This window comes from Haemorhous mexicanus, chromosome 12, assembly GCF_027477595.1.
Source record: "Haemorhous mexicanus isolate bHaeMex1 chromosome 12, bHaeMex1.pri, whole genome shotgun sequence".
Lineage (NCBI taxonomy): Eukaryota > Metazoa > Chordata > Aves > Passeriformes > Fringillidae > Haemorhous > Haemorhous mexicanus.
Genome location: NC_082352.1, coordinates 8,180,250 through 8,201,627, shown reverse-complemented (window position 1 = coordinate 8,201,627; position 21,378 = coordinate 8,180,250). Strand labels below are relative to the sequence as shown.

General features: G+C 37.9%; 1 protein-coding gene across 1 annotated transcript in view; it reads left to right on the top strand.

Annotated features, from left to right (window-relative positions):
* Window positions 1-734: 734 nt before the first annotated feature.
* ZNF536 (zinc finger protein 536) overlaps window positions 735-21,378 on the top strand; it is a 289,579-nt gene continuing 268,935 nt past the window's right edge. Inside the window, exons 1-2 of the mRNA XM_059857004.1 lie at window positions 735-851; window positions 13,225-13,291. The gene's annotated coding sequence lies outside the window, so the exon portion shown is untranslated. The remainder of the gene's footprint in view (window positions 852-13,224; window positions 13,292-21,378) is intronic.

Sequence of the window (21,378 nt, the reverse complement as noted above, 5' to 3'; positions counted from 1 at the left end):
AGATGTACAAAGTGTATTATTTGGAAGTGACCTTTAATTTTATTTGTTAGACATTCATAGGAATAAACATAGTTAGAATTCTCAGTCATAAATTCTTCAGATTATAGCTTCAGTCGAGTGAACTTTATTCTGCTCTAAGAACGTCCTTTGTTTTTGTCTCTATTTTGCTTACTAATGTAATGGCCCTAAATTCACTACTGACAAATATCTTGGAAGTATTCTGCTTGGCTTTTACTGCTGGCTCTTATCTGTTTTAAGTAGGGTTTATTAGATGAGATCATCTACAAAGGACTTATTTCTGTTATAAAATGGAATTAAAAAAAAGTAAAAATACAATTAGTAGCTGTTCTCTTTTTACTCAGTTTGAAAGATTAGAATATCAATGTCAAAGAGAATAACTGGGTTTCTGGAGTATGCTATGCAACTTTTGTTTTATCCTGTTTTGTCCTCTTTTGCTGTTCTGTCTAGGGGAAAGGATCAGAAGAATTTCATTCTGTTCCTCATCATTATCTTGAGAGGAGGTTTTCCCTCTCAAAACAATCCAGAACTGAAAGAAACTTTCATTTCCAAATATTAAATGACCACCAAACCTGTACATTATGAACACTAAAAAATAAAATGTGTTAATCCCATTAATATTGTAATTCTTAATGCTCTCTGCTGTCCTGTAGATTGCCTGCTTGAGGTGGCATTGTAATATTTTAATGTAAATGTCTGATTCAAACACGGAGTTTTGACATATTAAATTTCTCACAGGTTTTATTTTTCCAGTTGTGACCTTCAGTACCTGTCCTGTGTCTTTTAAGAATTTCTTCATCCAGGGAACAGATTCATTGGCTTAGGAATAACTGGTAAGAGTGCTCATATTGTTCTCATAACGTTTTCTTCTGCTTATGGATGTGAGTCTATCTTTGTTTTTCCAATTAAAGAAAGCAAAATGAGGTACCTAAATTAGATTTTTAAATCTGTTCTTGCATGTTTTTTATGTCTTCAAAAATATTATGTCTGTGTCTTGCAAAACTTTTTATTATAGTTCTTCAGGTTGTAGTGAGCTGCAAATAGATTCTTTTTTTCTTTTTCAAGAAAAAATTCTGCTTGGTAAAATCATGAGCATTCATCTTTATGCAGTTGATATGTAATAATTGTGTTGGGGATGAGTCATCATTTATTACTTTATCATCAGACTGCTGATTTAAAAAAACCCATGACTCTCCTGATTAAATTAATTTTATCACTTTTTGGTTTTTTTTTTCCCTCCTGTAAGTTCAATAGAACATCTCATGCATATTATTAAGAACCATATTCTGTTGTGTATTAGCATGAGAAGAACACCCATGAAAATCAGTGGGTGGAGGGGTGTACTACATTGTATATGTGATTTTCCTCTGAGCTATTCCAGTGCAGCAGAAGAAAAGCTCCTGTAAAGTCTGAGAAATCAGATTGGTGTGGAAATAGGTGTGAAATCAGAATTGGGTTATTTGGCCCTCAGTTTGAAATAAAAGTCTGGCTTCCTAGGAAATAACCAATAATTAATTCCACATTCCACATGCATTAATTGATCCCTAAATCAAAATTTGTGATAGCTTCTGCTCCCAAATCAAATTCTTATGTTATTTCTTTATTTTAATTGTTATACTGGGTTGTCCATTCCTTTTTATATCTTGTGAATTAGTAGAAACTCTGTGATTCAGAGGAATTGTGCTGATTTATTGCTGATGTGAGAGGATATCCAGGCATATTAAAGCTTCAGTACTGCAAATGCATAAGCAGGTATTGAATTACTGATGCTAATGGAATTACTCACGTGAGTAAAGTTAAGTAGAGACGTAAGTGTTTTCAGGATTGATGTCTGTACTTATGAATTTATATCATTTAAGAGTATGGCTCACAATTTTTAAAACTTACTAATTGAAAGTGAGCTACTGGATTTTATTCTAGACAATTGACTTGAAAAGAATTACAGTGACTTGATTCTAGAATAATTCCATCAGCTTCAGAGAAGATTTGTGCATTTTTTAATGCTGTAAATAAGGATGCAGTTTGACCAATTCACTCCACTGATCCCCACTAATATCAGGAAATACTTGCCAGAGTAAAGGAGGAGCACAGGACTGGACAATTAGTGATACAAATGGTTTCAATCAAATGGTTAAATAGCTCAGCAAGGACGTGGTTCGTTTTGTAATAGCATTTGGAATCCAAATAAAACCATCTGAGGGATGTGCTGTTTGTTGTGATGGTAATGCACAAAACAGAAAACTCTCAGCATGTCTTGAATTTCAGGGGGGTGTTATGAAGCCATTATATGTTAAAAAAAAAAAAAGAAAAAATTCCAAGCCCACAAAGTTAAAATACGCATGCAGAAGCTCCTACTCAATTCTAATTAACAAAGCTTACCTTTCTCTTGACCATAGAGGTCATCATGTAAACTATTTAAATTGATAGTAATATTATGCAGCACGAAATTAATTTTACATTGTATACAGTTTTTATTGTGACTTTATCTTGTTTCAAAAGTGCTTACTTTCTGATTTTGTGGATATTACTGACTGGATTACTTTTATTTTGGTTTTTACACAACAGTTATATTAGAAATTTGCTGTTTTATTCTTACCTTCTTAGTAAAAATCCTTTTATCACACAATGGGTAATTTATATCCATTACCAGCCCTTTCAATCCTTTTCAGTGGTGCTGTCAGTGCCTTTGGCACAGTAATGATTAATGTGATCTAATAATAGTGTGCCATTATATTACCTTAGTAAAACATGTACCAACATCCTATTCAGATCTACCAAATTCATAGCTTCCTATAATATTTTTGTTGAAAGACAGGATTACTATTTTTCAAAGAGGAATTTTTTTTTTTTTTTTGCCTTTAACATATTTAATGAAATTCACAATTCTTTGCCATGGTAATCTTCGTGCATGCATTTGGGCTTGATGGGTGAATTTTATATCATTCTGCATTATTATGATTTGTTAGGCAAATTGTTTGACACGTAAAGAAAGATATGCATTACATTGTTTTGCTTTGTTAAGGGTGCATTTTAAGCACTTGGTATCTTCTGATTATTCTGCTGTATTTATCATAGAGGATATATTTAGATTGCAGTAAGCAAGAACAAGTATTTGGGATAAAATGTGCCTTTTTCTACATTCTAACCCAGATACTGCCACGTTCTGCAGAAGGCAAGCTCTCTGCTCCTCTGCCCAGCAAGAACCAGTTTGGGTTATGGTTCCTTTGCTGTGGTGCTTGCTCTTTGGCACTTCCTTGCCTTTTTTTTGCCAGTAGAAATGTGCAGAATGGTGCCCAACTGTGAGCTAGAAACTGGGATCGTGCCTGTGGTTTTCAACCCAAGGTAAATACACCCGACAGCCGCAGCCACACGTATCTGCCCCACACCTGAATTTCACCCAGATGTGGCACTGCTTGACCCCGAGCTCCAGCTGTCAGGTACTGCCAGTTCACCCAAGAGGCAGAGAAATGGTCCAGAGAAGACATTTTTTGTTGGTGCTTGTGGAAATGCTGGAGCAGTGTGTGTGACTGCCTTCAGTCAGTCCAGTTAGGCACTGTGGGTGCATGGAGGGCTTTGGTGCTGCTCTTGCACCGAGCACTGATTCCCCCAGTCCTCTCCAGCAGGGCTTTCCAGTCTTGGCTTCATCTATTTATCAATGCTCCCAGTCAGCAGGGCTGAAGAGTTGGGATAACACTGCATCCTTGCAAAGCATCCTAAATCTTCATCACCCCAAGATGTCATTATTGCAGTCAGGGAGTCACATACTTAACACTGTCACAGCAAAATCGAAATGAAACAGCACGTCCACATTTTAACTCCACTTTGTGATGTTTGTTAAATACATACTCTTAGTGTTTCATCATATGACAATAAATAATGAATGGGAAAAATATTTTAATCTTGTCAATACTGGGAATATCTAAAAACAAGCAAAGTGTGTGTATGCATTTATGTGGATTCCTTATTTGATTTAATCTAGGCGATACAGCTGTAACATGATTTGAAATATGCAATCAATGTAAACGAAGAAAAATATTTTGAATGCAGTATATAAACTGTGTGGTTTTTTAGACATATTTTTAGAAAAAAAAAAAAGAAAGATTATGATTGTCATACCATGTAACAATAATACTGCCACTGGAAATATATGCAGCAGCTTTATTTTCTGCCACGGTAAAGACAATCTTAAGTCTTGGTCATTTAAATCAAAGACATTCTCATCTCTTCCACATAGCTGATTCTTCATGACATAACAAGAAATGAAGGGGAAAATAAAGCCTGAAATCTTGCTTTAGCATTGTATTCAATAGGCTTAAAGAAAGTTCCAAAAGATGCTCCCCTGTTTTTAGTAATAGTTATGTACAAAATAGAAAAGTCTTTTACTCTCCAAAATTAGTTTACTAATGGAGATGTAATTATTTAAAGCTCTAACTGAGCCGTACCAGTCTTGGACTTAGAGATGCCTTAGGTTGGACTGTGTATTGTGCAGATTGCATTGTACCTTACTGCTTTATTGCTTCTGCATCCTGCAGTTTTACCAGTCAGGGCCAAGCTGAAATGGAAAATGGTGGCTTTCTTTTTTGGGCTAAGAATGATCAGTGAAAGGTTTCTCCCTCATTTTTCCACATGCAACTCAAGATAGATTTAGTAGACTGCAGAATAGGCTTCTCCATGGTCTAAAGCATTTTCAGGGTCTGGTTGGTTGTTTTTGATATTGTTCTGTTCAGTGAGAGATTCTTGTACCAAGTGCTGGGGGCACCAAGTTCCTCAGGGGTTTTTTTAATGTGTCTTTCATTGGTAAAGCCAGTGAATCAGCCAGCCACGGAGTATTTCATCTGCACATCTGCCCATCTTTATTCTGATGGGACAGAGGCCCTGATGTGCCATCTCTGGAGTAGGTTAGAGGAGGGAGAAGAGGACCCTGGTGCAGCTGCACAAGCTGTTGAAGAGCCCCATTACAGTTCACTGCCCTTGTTTGAGCTCCTGCCTGTGTTGCTGTACTGTGATCCTTAACACACTTGGGTAGGTTGGGAAGTGGCTTCTTTTGTGTGACTCTGAAAGAAAGGCCTCCCAGTATGCAGAGGAAGAAGAATAAAATGAAATTAAAGAATCTTGGCCTAGTCTTGAAAGATAGAAAAGCACAAGTGGGAAAGTATTTTTGGCTTTTAGGGCTAATTTTATCTCTTGTGAAGCCATCAAGTCAACGAGTAGAAGTGGCAACTGGAAGTTCTTGGGTTATACTACTAGCCACTGGATTACTGAGTGACTTTAGTAATGAAACATAAATGTTCTCTCTGTTCCCCAGTGGACATAATACCATTTACCTGTCTCAAAAATGCTTTGTAATTTAATTAACACTTGGAGTGCTCTTTGAGCTCCTTAGATAAAAGCAGGCAAAATGAGTCAATTGTTACAGAAATCCCAATTTATCCCCGTTTAAAAAAAATTACACTTTGTCTTGACTTTTTCAAACCTCAGATAATGTTTGATAGGAGTTTTGGGCTTTGTTCTTACTGGTCCTTGGAGTCACTTATTCTTGGTGATTTGCATAGGCACAGTGTAGGTATTACTTTTTTGTTCAACAGAGTATTTTGGTGGATCATAAATTACCAGTCCCTGTGCTGGGAATCTGCTTCTGAGAGAAGCATACATTTTCAGAGGAGAGTTTGAGTTGTGCTAGACAAGTTCTTCATTATTCTTCAGTACATACCTTTCATTGTTTTGTGGGAAAGATTTCTTAATTTTTGGTTGTGCACTGGATGTAATAGCTTGGTTTTTTTTTTTTTTTCATGAAGTTATGGTGTGTGTTACTGAGAAAGAAGTATTGTAACTACAGCTCTTCCACAACCCTGTTTCATTACCACTTCCTGTCCTGGCCAGATCACTGACCAGTGACCAAACCAATTCTTGTGTGGAAGAATCATTGTCTGGAAGTACACCCTGATCTGCCTTTGATTGAAATAATTGTACAGACACTTCTGCTTTGTAAGCCAGCTGAGATGTTAAGTTGATTTTTGTGCCTGTGCTGACCTCCAGTAAAGAATTTTATTTTTCAGCAAGCAGAAACACTTGCAGCAGGTGAGCTGAAGCTCCATCCATCCATGATTTTCATCTTGTATTGGGAACAGCCAGATCTTCTCTCAAATCCTAAAGCCCATCTCGTTGCTCCTGGGTACTTCATTCATTCTCACACTTTTTCATGCATTCATGTGGGTTTGCTGCCTACTCCTCACTCTTCTTTTCAGAGACTGTGGAAACAGCACACCCATAGCAGGATACAGCTGGGCTCCAAGTGAGGTTCTTTGCAAAAAGGCTCTGTTCATACATTTTGTCCCTTTTAATCTACTTTCTGCCACTGTCTTATTTTAACTGCTCAAAAGGAGTTTAAACACGCTCCCAGATAAGGAGATAATCTCAACAAGCATTTTACCACTAGCAAAAATGTGGCACACCTGTTTGCACACAGGCTTGATGAAATATCTCAAAGTTCTGCTAAGCAAGTCTGCCATTCCCTTCTGGTATTAAAAGTGTCATTGTCTTGAAGTCCTAAGTTGCACTCTTTATGTAACAGCACATAATAAAACCTAGAAGGAAGTTTATATTTTTCTAATTCTTTCCTTCCTCTCCTCCAGCAGTTGTTTCAGCAGAACCCTTCTGCTTTTGCTTTGATAATTTAAATAGACAGCCTGATGCAGTTGTGACAAACAGGGCTGACTCTCAGCTCTCGTGGAAATCTGGCTAAGTTCAAGTGATCTGCCACTGCTTTTCAAATATTTTAGACTAATACAAGCTCCATTTATCAGAAACTGTTAATCTTTTTTCTGACTCTAGATCTGACTTTCCTTCTGTATAAATTTTATGTTTATTTCACTTTTTAAACATATTCTACCACAAAAGAACTGGAGGAAAGGTAGAGGGAGATGTCTGTGAAGTTTATACCTCTGCCCAGCTGTAGTGCTGGGTAGCAGGGCTGGCAGGAGGTGCAAAGGTGCAGTAGCAGTGTGGACACCTGTGCACATGTACAAGAATTTGCAGGAGCAGCTTGTTTTAAGAACAGGAGAAAGTGTCCAACTCTAACAGTCTCAAGCAGAAGCTTCTCTCCCTTTCTCCCTCATGCCCTTTCCCTGGAACATTACATTTCTTACTGCAAGTGTGGCTGGGTAAAAATAGAGCACATCTTAAGGCTCTTAATAGAGATCCCAAGTGTTGCTTTGAATGGACATTGTCCTATGAGCTCAACACTAGAGGAAAATTCTTGTGTTCCTTTTCTTTCCTGTGGGTAACTGCACATTTCATAGCTGACCAAATATGCCAAAACTATGGAAAAAGAGAAAATGGCAAGATGACTATTTCTCCAAAACAGTAAACACACATTGCAGCCTGGCTTCTTATTTGAGAATGCAAGATTTTACTTTTTGAATAACTACTGTATTTTAACAATAGGCATCAAGTGGTTGCTATGTGATACACAACAGTGTTTTTCATGAACTTTTGGCTGCTGAATAAGCCCAGCAAATATGGGTTCTTACCCTTTTACTTTTCTGGGTCAATTCATTTTGCACAAAGGCGAGAATGATAATTTGAGTTGTAGGCAGAGAATGTTTTCTTCATATGGTAGGGAAGATGAAAGCTGTTTTTATTTGATTTCTTTTTAAATTAAAAATTATAATTCTTTATGGAGTTACAAATAATTATCTTATTACTAAAGGCATCCCATAAGCATGTTAGGGTCTTTCTCTGAAAAATAATTGCTGATTGTCACTGCAAACTAAAAGTGAGGGAGAGTGAGGGGAAACATTAATATATATGCAATGTGTATGTGTGGAAGTTGTTTTATTTTTTCAAAATGGTATTTGATTGCCTCAAAAGTAAAGACTTAGGCAAATGCTATTTGTTAGGTGGTGCTGGCTGATTATAGACCATTTCTGAACTGCTGATGTCTAAATGCTCAGCCCTTTCCTGCTTATGTGTCAGAGAGGACAGTGTCTATCAGATTTAGTTGGCTTCCTGATGGGACACCACATTGAGGGTGCTTTTATGTTCTTATCTTCCCTCCTTCTGTTGTTGGAATCCCACGGAGCAGGATTTCTGCAAAGTGTGGAGCTGAAATCTGCGTGAGAGCAGGGGCTGCACTCAGAAATGGGAGGGGAGGGGGCAGGTGAGGTGGTGGAGGAGCAGGAGTATGTCAGCAGCTCCTGGGAGCACACAGAGGAACAGCATCAATGGCACCATACAGGAGGGAGGAGGAGGACTCCAGAGACAGGGATAAAGGAGAATCTTTGGGATAGGGGAGGAAGGGCATTCAAGTTATCCAAGGGAAGGGAGAGAAATGATTTCTAGCTGTGCATGGGTATATGAGAACAGGTACCTGCCTCTAGTTTCTCAGTGCTGAAATAGTCATTAATTGCAATTAGCTCTGGAATAAGAACACTCACAGGGGCCTACACAGGAAGGCTTTGGTAGAGAAAATAGGGCTTGGTTTGGAGAAGAGTGAAGTGGGAGTGTTGCTGAGGACAGCTCCATTGTGTTGAAAGACAAAGAGGATGGGTGGAAGGTTTATCATGCTCTTCTCTGAGGTGTTTCTAAGCCACGAGCTATTCTGTCCAGCAGATGTGGACAGGCCTTTATTTATTCTTGGCCAAATTGATGGGACACAGAGTCTGTGACAGACTCATCAAGGCTCTGGAGGGCAGCTGGCTGAGCCATGGGTGTACTGCTGGCTATGGCTGGTGCTATGCTGGATTTAGTTTCTCAAGGAAAATACAGCTGTGATTACTCTTCCTGTTGCTGTCTGTGTATAACAGCATCCATCAGTGCTCATCCCTCCACTGAAGTGTCACAATGAGACGTGTTTGAAAATGCCAAAGGTGTACAAATTTCATCTGAGCATTGTGGCTGTTCCTTCTCTAAGGCTTTTCTCTTAGCCCCTCACCATGCTGCCAAAACACAACTCTAGAGCAAGCTCCAGAAAGGCTCCAGTCAAAGCCATCTCTCCTCTCATCTGGACATAACCTCAATCAATTCTCACAGTGGCTGTAGTTCTCCATTTGTGTAATTTACATAATTCCATTAGGTTGAATACATTTACACAAATTTGTACCTTTTTCAGCTGAGGAGGTTTGTGTTGGTTGGGATTGCTTTGGGATTTTTTGACCATAGTCAGGCTCCTTCTGTATCCAGTCTCTGCGGCAGATATCAGCCCGAAAAACATCCATGTTTCACCTTAAGGATTTCCTTACTGAGAAGAATGAAGGAAGTTACAATACATCCAGGGTCACTGCATCCTGACAATGTTCAGGAAATTGTCATCTTCCCTTTGCATTTTCCCAGTTGCCCTTCTCTTCTCTATTGCCTCTTTTTGGTTAAGTTCATTTCAAATTCAATTTTGAGGGAAATACCTTTTCTCTTTGGTCTCAGACACAGCAACACCCCTGCCCCACAGATGATAATAGGGATTGCTTACTCAAATAGAAAGAAAAATTCTTTTATGGATGACATTTTTATTTTATTTTATTAGATGTTCTATGTAAAGCATTTATCATTGGAATAATTTTCCCTCTCAAAGTCATATCAGACACAAAGCTGTCTTCAGGGCTATTTCTTCTAGTTCACTGGACAGCTGTTCTGCCTGAAAAGAAAGAAAAGATCATATATCAATCAAAGACTTCAGGAGAATCCTTATGTTCTTTATCTAATAGGAAAATCCTAACTGTGAGTTCTTGATCTTCTGACTTCTGCTTTTTCAGTTTGAAGAACTGCATTGATATATTTTGCAGGACTATCTGTTGGGTTTATTTTTTTTAAAGTATCTTTTGTGTGTCGTTTTGATGCTAGGAGGGTGTTACAAACTCATCTGCACTGGTGACAGCCACATCATAAGCAAACAGTTTTCTTACCCCTGTGACTCGATTCATCCTCCTCTGAATGTCACTATGGGCAGAAATTAGTGCTGCTTAGCAGAAACAAGGTTCTCATCTCTGCTCTGCTGGTGCTGAACTACTGATTTCCAGTGGGAAAAGACTAAAGGGCTGAAAGGTGTGCCCAACTTGCAGCCTTCTAAACTAGTACGGATGTCTGTATTTAGTCATCATTCAGAAGTTCTGTAATCCCATTGCGATGACATAAGTAACATGGCATAATTATTTTTTTAAAAATATTTTATTGCTAGTTATGCATGTATCCCAGTCTGCTGTGCTAATTTAATGAACGCTCAAAGTACCTTAGAGTTCCTGGCCTTTAGAAAAATATTCAGAATACTTTATACAATTTACTGAACAATGTGTATGTACAGTGGCAGAATTGAGATTAATGTGTGTCCTTTCATCTGTGAGTGTGGGGTGAGACACAGAAGTGAACTTGGATGCTGGCTTTCAGCCCAGCACTGATCACCTTCCAGACTGGAAACCACACCCTCTAGGCTGGGATTCCTGGCCACGTGAAGTTGTGAGCTGAGTGTCAGAGCATGTTTGCACTGCACAGGTACACTGGAACCAGGCTGGAGGCTGACTTGGAGACACAGGAGCCCCAGGGAACTATTAACCAAACTTGGACATTTTTGCACAAGGGAAAAAGGCAAACTCAGCTCCAAGAAGATTTTTGTATGCACCTGTTGGTGCCCTTTAAAACAGTCTGTTACATGTTCATGCTATGTTGGCATTCGTTGGTATCTTCAGAGCCCCCACAATGCCATGTGGGGCTCAGCAATACAAAGATTTGCAGTGTTTTGGTGTGTTTTGCTGAAAGAGACCCTCTGTTCTCCCAGCCAGCAAACCTTGACTTTGGTAAGGCTTTGCAAGGGCTGTCTGGCCTGGATTCCTTTATGTAGAATTGCAAGCAAAATTAAGGCATGACGCAGCTAATTATGCAGTGGAAAAGAGGTATGAGAAAGGAAAGATGTGCCAGCATAATTGCTGTAAATTCTTGTATTTACATATACTTAAAGTCGTCCTGATCCCAAATTTCCTGAAGCAAATGAATTTATTGATTCTAAGCAGATCTTGGATCATATGGCTTGCCACATTGGATCAGAATATTGGGCCATCAAGTGCCATTGATTATGACCAGGAGCAGAAGATTTAGAGCAAGAGGCAAGAAACCTGTGATCAGTCATTGTAGAATAAGCTCTCCTTAAGGATGCTGTAATTATAAGCAGGACTCACGGCCAGTGTGGAAACTATGATAGCTCCAAACAAAGGGAAAACAATTGGGATGATTTAATTCGCTTTTGCTTTGAAATAATAATAAAAAAGATCAGTTTTATTTAATCAATAGACTCTAGGGCTTGATGTATGGATGAAAACTTACAATCAGTGGAATAATACTTCTGGTTAAGCACTTCTCATCAGGAACTTGTTTGACCTGCGAGCTGCTTCATTTTTTAAACTTGGATGTCTCTATTATAGAACTTCTAAAGATTGTAGCAGTGCCAGCATGGGGAGTGTGTGTGTGCTTTAATACGGATGCATCTTGTAGGAGAGCAGATAAACCTTTTTCTTTGTACACAGACACATGCATGATTTATCAAACATATTGTATTACTCTGTCTTTACAGTAAAACGTACAGTGGATGTGAATTACTCTATCTGTGAAGGATTAGAAACTCTGATGTTCTGTCTTGTATTCAAGAAGAGGATTACTCTAGATAACGTGCAGATAATTTACTTTTAGTGAGGCAGTGCAGTTTAAGGACAGAAAAATCAACTTTCTTGAGGCAAAAGGAGTAGGAATTGGTATGGAAAAATATAGGGCAGTTGACCACTCATGGAAATTTCAAGAGAACATCAGAAATATATCATTATATATTTATTGGACAGTTGTCATTTCCATCTTCCTAAAATGGTCTTTTGATTTAAAAAAAAAAAACAAACCCACAATATGTTGTAAAGGCCAAGTACCTTGAAATTCACCAATTTTATTGCATGCATTGGCATGATTGGCAGCATTACATGCCAACAGCTCATTTGAATATGAAACATCTGTACATTATTATTTAGGGATTTTTCATCTGTTGATTTTAGAAATGAGGATTTTATGAGTCCTTGCATGCATAATTGTGTGTTACTTATATACAGAAGCAGTCAGTAATGAAAGAATTGGCCAAAAAGCTACTGTATATGGTTTTGTGATTAAGATAGGAAATGCAGTGTATGAAGAAATACAATATGCACTGCATTTGATTTTAGGTGTGGCAGCAGCAATTATGATTTCGTAACAGTGGAAGTAACATGACAGTTCAAAAGCACAGTGAGAAGATTATGCTTTCTTATACACAGCAGTGTAAATTCTTAAAATAACAATGTAATTTTTACATTTTTCACTGGAAATCAAGATAATCCAATTTAGAACAATTTATCCTCAACAGGTATGGTAAAAAAAGATATATCATTCTGGTGCGTGGTATAATACATTAATTTTTATGAGTGAGTTATGAAGATGTACAACTCAGGACCTAGGATAAACATCATATTCCTTAATTAATCCATTACATTATGGCACATATGTGTCACTTTTATTACCCTAAAATGAAAAATGTTGGGGAAAGAAAAAAAAGGTTTTCTAATACAGAGAAAAAACAGGTTTTCTTCTAAAATCATAAAAACATAAAATCTAATGCAGCAAACACTATTAATGAGTTAAACATCTAAATTCCTTGAAGACTTGTAAGATAAAGAGCCATCATCTTCTGGAAATTGTTCAAATACATTCTTAGCTCAAATATATTAAAGCTTCTTCATGCAGTTTCTATATGTTTAAATGAATGCAGACAACTTAAATTCCAGCTAGAGAATGCTGGTGAAGCTGTGATTGAGCAAAAATATAGGAGCATAGTGAGCAATGAAGAAAAAAAAATTATCTGTCTCTTTAATATCCCAAAATGCAGTGATGTAGATTCTTATAGATTCAGAAGCCACCCATAGAGATCTGCAATGAATCTTTCTGTCATATCTGGGATCTTATCCCATCCAAGATTCTCCCTTCTGCCCCAGATCTCCAGGAATCTGGGGAATATTTTTAATGGATAGGAAACTCATAATTTCTAGAAGAAGGGTGGCAAAATGTCCTTATTGCCTGAGTGCTCTGGCCTCACCTTAAGAAGTTGTTCCCTTTGTGTTTGAGTGTGATTGGGTATCACATTTTAACCACAGAGTTTTATTTACAGGTTGAATGAATATTAGACTTGTAATTATGAATATTTTGTATTTTCAGCAAAGGGTCTACAAGAGAATTGGTCACCCATTGATTCAAGAATTAGATCTCACCACACTCCAGCCAGGTAAGTTACATCAGCCCTGCAGCTCCCAGCCCCTGTGCTTTGGCAAGGTGGGTGATTTTCTAAACAGCAGTCACTGGCAGAGCTGTCCAGGGCATGGCTTGGAAGAGACACCAGATCTCCCTCAGTTCCTGGTCAGAGACTTCTCAGTGCAATTTGTCTCTTTGGTTATCTGATATGGGAGCTGTTTTCCCAAAATGTGGTATTTCAATTGTATCTCAGCGCTGGAGCTGGGTGCTGAAACAATAACTGCATCTTGTCTACTGCACTGTATTGGAACTTCCTAGCATCAAACCCATAGATTGTGAATGTGTGCTTTGTGAGCCCAAGAGCAAATGATCTTTTACATATCTGTGTGAATGCATTTTCATGTGATTTTACAGTGCTGGGTTATCTGTCACTATTTGTCATTCCTAAAATCTGATACTAATAGAATTTAGTATTTGTCGTTTTACATTAAAATAAGAAAAGACATAAGACAACACAAACCAAAACACTATTAATGAAAAAACCAAATTAGAGATTATTGTGTATTGAAGACACGAAATTTAATACAAATTAGCACAATACAAAGAAATATGTTTTTCTGCTATCTCAGTATTAGAAGAATAGCTCTGCTTTTCTCCATATGTCTGTGTCACCAGGTTGTTATTTCTTTTGTTTAGTCATATAATAGAATGTGTTGAGACATATTATACTCAACTTGTGTAACAGCCTACAAATACTGATTGCAGTTTGAGCTTGTTATGGAAAAGTATTGCCCTGTGGATTGAGAAAATGACCAACAGCGGACTATAATCTATGAAGCTGAGAGTAAAATTGCCAACTAGAGGTCATTTTTCAAACCAAGGGGCAATAGTTTTCTACTATAAACTGAATATTACAGTCAGTATATGTTTTATTAAACCATTTCAGAAACTTGGGAGCAGTTTCATTTAAACTTCTTGCTTGATGTGGCTCAGAGAACAGGCCCAGGGCAGCCCACAAAAGAGGCCTAGTGCAGTCTATATAATAAATATTCTGTATACTCAGTAATTATGAAGGCTTTAGGGCCTTTATGGTGAATGGCCATATCCTGCCACCATTCTGAATCCTTAGCAGCAGTTGGAGTCATTAAGATTTGTGTATAAAAATGAATTCAGACTGCTGTTTCTCACTGTAATATTGTGACAAACTAGAGCCCAACTATATAGAAAAGCCAATTATGGCTATTGCAGTCTAAAAGATTAAAAGGAAAATGCCTTTTCCTCCTCCATATCCTCTTTCTGGTTTTCCTCCCTCCTGAAGGATGGAGATGATGGCACTCAGACAGGGGTGATTGCCTTAGTCAGCAAGAGGATTTCCACTCTGGGATCACAGAAATGACAATGAACATGTGTGGGCAAAGTGAAGCCTTTAACCTCTCCTATAACACACCTTGCTTATCCATAGAGGGTTCTGCCACCCTCTGCCTGGGAACAGAGGTGTTTTCTGCAGCCATTGCTTGGAGTGACTCTTAGATATAAATATTTTTTCAGTACAAAACCCTCAGTGGCCTTCAGGTTTTAAGAAGAGTGATGGGGAGTTCCAGCTTCTCTGCAAAAGTGGGGTGCAAAGAAATATCAGACCACAGTGGCTTGGGCAGAAGGAAGTCAAACAAAATATTTCCCTTTTTCCTTGAGAATCCTTGATAAAAATAATCTTGTTGAGAGCTCCTTGTGGGACTTCTCCTTAGCTTCTTTTGTAAGCCTCAACATCAGTTTGTCTACCTTGCAGGATTTCTGATTTTCTAATTTGGGGCAAAGCTCAGAGTCTGATCCTAGATTTGTGGCACAACCATGTCACAGACCAATACTACTATCTTATTCACAGCACACATATTTAAATTCCTACATGCCTAAGTTGGAAATTCACATGTCACAATCATGCCTGGAAATTGTGTGTTCCCACAACCATAACCGAAGATTTCTCTCTGTGTTTGCCATATTATTGCAAAATTACAGCTATAGAATGGGCAAATTAGGAGCAAAATATGTTTTTCTACTTGGAGTTTTTAAAAACCAGACCTTACATCCATATGGGTGTATATATTATACAGACACAGGCATAATTTTCAAATGGTCATAATTTTAAAGGTCTGCATAAAACTTCACCTCAGCAAGGGTGATGGATGAGGGTAATAAAAAATGGAGCAGCAAAAGTCCTGTTGTACATCTAGTCCATCTTCTTGACACTACAGGATTGTTCCCTACAGGGTACTTGCTGATACTTTGTCCAGAGCAGGTTTAAATGTCCCAAGCAGTGAAGCTCCCACTAAAGTTTGGCAGACATAATTCAAAGGATATTTTCCTGACCCTCTACCTTAAATTGAACAGTTTACCATGATATGTTGGTCATAACTTCAGGGACCTGTCCTGTGTGCATCTCCTTGATGCTTCCAGGCTTCCAAATATTTGCAGAAAACCTCCATGAATTACTTTGGTATTGACCATGCCATTTTCTCTCATCCTCCACCTAACACTGTCACTGGGCAGATTGTGAGGGTTTATAAGAATGGGCCAAATGAAAATAATGCTATTAATTTAGTGCTGCATGTATTGCCTAATATATACACACTATATATACGATTATGTATCTAGTCTGAGTTCATTTCTAGGAGGATGTTGTTTAGAGGACTGTCTGATTGTATTGGGCTTCTGCAAACATATAATTAATCTCATTTTTAGCAATGCTTAGCTCCAAGCTGATGGTGTAGAAATATAAGGTTATTAGTTTCTAGAACATTTTTATTATGCACTTTCTATTTTGATTGACAACTATTAATATTTTAAAATGACAGAACTAAAAGTTATGCTGCCAGATAGCATCAAATGTAATGTATACTAAGTAAACAGAAGCATGTGAGCAGGATAATATTTATTGTATAGTTACACAACAATGTGTAAGAGACTAGAGGGAGAATTATTCTTCAAGAGGGATATTTGATATTTTACGCTCTTTAGAAATACAAACACAGGACTGAACTTTGTACCCCGTTTCCTCAGGCTAGCATGCAGATTTTATCATCTATCCTGGATGGGTTGTTCTTGAAAGCTTCCATTCTTCACCTTCCTTTCTTTCAAATTGCCTGTATAGAGATGAGGGGGAGAAGATCCTTCCAAGATGAATTTTATGGCTCTTCTGCTTTACCATTTGATGGTTTTCCTTGTAGCTCCAGCTGAAATTTCTGTTGAACCCTTTTCCTCAAGAGAAACTGTCCTTGAGAGCTTGACTGTCCAAGTCAGATCCTGTTGGAGAGGAGGCACAGTCAGAAGTGTTGTGCAGTAGGAGATTGATGAGGAGAAGGATTGTAGCCACTGTGTCCAAGTCAGGTTGCAATTTCTCATTTGGGAAAAAAAAAAAATAGCCAGGAAAACAGTAATTTTGTCCTTAGAACAAAAGGAATAGTTACTATGAAGTATATGCAAATTCCCCACGTTTTTCTAGTGAATATTTAATATAAAGCAATTAGAGGCAGGATAAGAATTACATAGCTTTTAAAAAACAACAAATGAAGAGGCTGCTATTTTCATGGCACAATTCACCCATCTAAGAATACCTATGGATTCAAGTTAACAGGAGTGAGCTGGAATGTTCAGAACCTGGTTCTGTGTGCCTCAACTGCCCTGCTGGAGCCAGGCCTGGCTTTAGAATGTGATGGCAGAGATGTGCATCTCCTGAAAACACATACAAACAACTCCAAGTGAAGGGACATGTACATTCTTGTGCTGTGTTAACAAGTAAATTGATAAAACTAGTATTAGTCAATAAGAAGGAAGACTTTAGGGTTTTTTTGTAAAATAATTTCAGCTTGCATCCTTCAGAGGAAGAATTGGCTCAGTTTTACAGAAGTTTGTCAGGCACAGAATATATTAGGCAGAATTACCTGGTTTATCTGTGTAGTGAAGGGAATAAAGCTGTGTTAACCTTGTGTTCTATTTGTACTAATTTTTCCTAATTTAGATCTAGCTTGACTATTTCAGTGAAGTACCATGTGTACCTATCTTTAGCAGAAGAAACTCTGAGGCAACTCTTAAATTCTCAATTCAAATTTTTTTATGAATGATGAAGAGTAATTACTTGTTACCCTTTGTCCTTTGCCCACCACCAAAACAAGCAGCTGTAAAATCATGAGATAATATCATTAGACAGTTTTTACAAAAAAAGATTAACTGGAGAAGAGAAGGAGGGTCAGTGGGGTTGCTATATTTCATATGTATTTACTGTCCTAGGTAAATGACTTTTTCCACTCATTGAGACAAAAAGTATCCATGTGTGAGGTGTTTCAATTTTTCCTGAATGTGCCTTTACATACAATGCCTGTCTCCTGCTGGGGTTGTTGGGCAGCACTTTTAAACAGTTGCAGTTTCTAGCTGCAATTAAAATGTTGTTAAACACAAGATTATATATGTAAAATACCTGATCACCCAGCATTTATTATGAACTGTTTGGTGAAGTTCTGCATTGATTGTTTGAATAGACCACATCATGTTTTTTTGTTGTTAAATTCTCTTTTGGATTACAACATTCTCTTAAGTGTACATGGCTCACTGCTGCAGCATTCATCCACTGTGCCTTCTGCACTTCCTTCAGCTTTTCCATTCCTTGCAAGTGGTTTTCCTCTTGGCTTGTGCTTGGCATCAGGTTGATGCCATTAGAAACAATACCAGTCTTAAAATGTTTATCATGAATCTGGATTGGTGAGGGAATTGCAGGTGCTTGTGGAAGCACAATTTGGGAATAGCAGTTCCTGTCGATCAAGGCAATGTGTCATCGTGCCTGATGTACTTGTGAATTGTTATCAATCCTGTTACCAATTTCTGTCTAATCCCTTCTTGTCCATCTGTGATGCTTATGGTTCATCTCTTCTGGGCATTAATATTCACGTTTCAGAATGATACATCTAATGAGTAACCTCACTTTGGGGGAACAGTGCCATGTTGTGATGGAATAAAGTGTCATGATGTCTTAGGTAAATAAGCCAATTGGTCTGGGAAGAGGGAAAAAACCTCATCTGGCAGAAAGAAATAAGAGGAGAAGCTGTTGGTTTATGACTCCCACTCAAAAGAGGGTGCTACCCAGCAGAATATACATGAAGAAATGTGCCATCACATGGGAAATTAAAGTAAGGATGGTTTGGATCCTGGAAAGTGCCTTTCAGGTAGGATTTTTGGATTTTGCAGCCATGGTTCCTGTAAACTCCTCTACTATAGTCCAGCCCAGTGCAAACTGTAATGTTTTGTTCTGAGATTTGGGAAGAATTGCGTCAGAGATGTTACTCATAGGGGTCTTAACTGCAGCCTTAGATCACCAGGGTCAGGATTTCAATGCCAGTACTGTTCCCATTTGAGCATCTCCTTTGTCTCCTGTAATGTAAATCCTATCCTCAAATGCTCGTGTAGGGTTGGCACTGATATTCAATGGGAGCAAAGGCATCAGAGATCAGATGGAAAATATGGATATTCTGCATCTGTGTATTGTATGTGGCAGCCAGGCAAAGTGATTGAGCAACACTTTAAAATAAACAGGATCTTTATTATACAGTCAAGTGGGGGAAAAGTGGATGTTTCTACTTATCAGTTGGGGATTTTTTTTTTGTCTTGGGTGTTTCTATCTTTGACTGATACAAATATTTTGGAATCTAAACATATCTCTGCAATACTGTTGTGTCTTTGTTCTGGATTTCTTTCATCTTAACTTATCAACACAGTATATGAGCCATTTTATCCTACAGTGTGATCATCATCCTAGTGTGTATTTGCTCATTAATGTCAGGTTAAGATCTAAAGAAATACGAAAGTAGGAGTGAAATTTCTTTCTTTTTTTTTTTTTTTTGTTTTGTTTGTACTAATCTTTTTATACTAATAATGATGGAAAAAGGAAAAACTGTGCTGTGGCTTTAGCTAAAGAAAATATATACACATTTTCCACAAGTTCTCTATTGCTTCCAGACTTGTGTTGGCTTAACTATTAGAACTCAAACATGAGCTTAAAACAAAAAATATGATCAAGTCTCTCTTTGGAGTAGGGACTAATTGGTTTGGTATTTAGAAATAATTGAAATATCCTAATAAAATATGCATTAGAAATAAATGTATATGAAATTCACATTCTAATATTTATATTTTTTCACTGAATAGATTTTTTTTTCAACCATACCCTTTGCATGAGTTCATGAACAGTTGGCAAGGTCTGTTTTTTTATACTCCTGATGAAAATAGTGAAGAAGTTTTGAAAAGAGTACCAATGGAAAAATGTAAGAGCTAATAATTTTTTTAAATTGCTGTTGGTTGCTAATAGGACATGCATTTGTTACACAAGCTTGTCTTCTCTCTTTATTTTTATTTTTCCCCCAAAAATTTACCCTAAAAGTATTTTTAGGCAGCTTTTGCATTTTTAAAAAATATAGAAACAAAACTAAAACAGCTTTCTGATTTCCAATTAAAAAAGTGAATTTTTCTGGAAGGATACAGACAGAAGAAGGGGAGTGGGCCAGGCAGGCCACAATTTACACTTTGGGTGTATAATATAAGGTGTTGAAAATTCTCACAGCTGGAGCCTGCTCCTCTCCACTAGCTGAGCAGGAGAAGAATTGTTCTAATCTTGGTCAAATGTGGCATCAACTGTCCCAGTAGCAGCTCTGGGTGGGTGGTTTGCAGAGGATGAGGCTGGCAGAGTCCCACGGGGGGTGATGGGGCACTGATCCTGGTGCTGACAACAAGGGCCAGAGGAGGTTTCTCAGCTGAGCAAAACCCAGAACTCCAAGTGAGGGATTCCTTTTCTTCTGGGGAGCTCAGCTGCAGGCTGAGGGTGTTGGATGGACCAGGCTCCTTCAGAGCTACTCCTCATGCCCCACCCTCCACCTGAACCATCCAGCCCTTGACACTGCTTGTTTTTATTTCTCAAAATCATTCTTTCCTATTGTGGGGACACATCACTGCCCACAGCCTCAGAAAAACAAGCACTTGAGAAGATGTTTTGTCTTGAAAACTTTTAAATTTGATTGAGATGATTTCCAACATAAAATATACTTTCTGAAGTTTGCAGGGGTGGGCATGCAAATGTTTTGATAGAGTTGAAATGCCTGGTTTACATCTGATCATTTCAGATGGTTAGGCTATATTGTAATAAAGCACACTAAAACATAAATAACAGAATTTAAGAACAGTGTTTTGACTTTCCTAAGGTAAATGTTTTCACATTGCAATGTCAGTTTTGGCCTTTTTTGGGTTGAAACCAAACTGTCTGCTGAAAGTTTCATTTTTAACAGATTTACCTATGCTAATGAGTTTAGCAGCTCTGGCTCTTTCATATCAGTCCTTCCTGAGAATCACCATGTCTGCTTCTACTTGTTGCTTTATTATTTTTCAGAGCTGTCAGTTTTCAGTCCTCTTCAGCCTCCCTCCCCTGTAGCAGGAGGCACAGAGGTCTTTTTACTGCATTCAGAGTATGAGACACAAAGAAGCCCACAGTCTAGTTACTGAGCTAGGTTTATTGCAGTAAGCTGGCATTGTAGGGCACATTCTTCTCAACATCTTGAAGCTTTTAGCAAGTCTTTTCTCTTATTTGAAAACTGCCACAGTTTGGCTTCTGTTTATGAAGGAGTCGCAGCCCTGCAACACTGATTTGTGCTTGCCTAACTCTGTTCTAGTGTGCTTTCAGCAACATGGCAATCCTGTGTGAAACCTTGCAGCTTTATTTACTACATTGAGTTCAGCAGCAGGCAGTGCTTGAATTTGAGTAAAACTTGTGTCAGAAAAGTAAAAGAAAAGGAGAATGAAGGCAAGTTTTTGAACATATTTCTGTACTCTCCTGATTATCTGTACATTTAAGTTTATAATAATATTATTTATTATTATAATACAATGTGTTAAGACTTGCAGGATTTCTCAGCTTTATGGATCAAAGGCCTCCTTTATTGACAGGCATTGTCCATGCAAATTTTCCCAGATCACCCAAATACTTTATTTCAAGAGACCGACCCTCCAGCCTTGACACTAATACTAAAAATATTAATTTATATACTAATTAAGGAAGTACTGACTTTTAATGACAGTTTGTGTCTGTTTTTT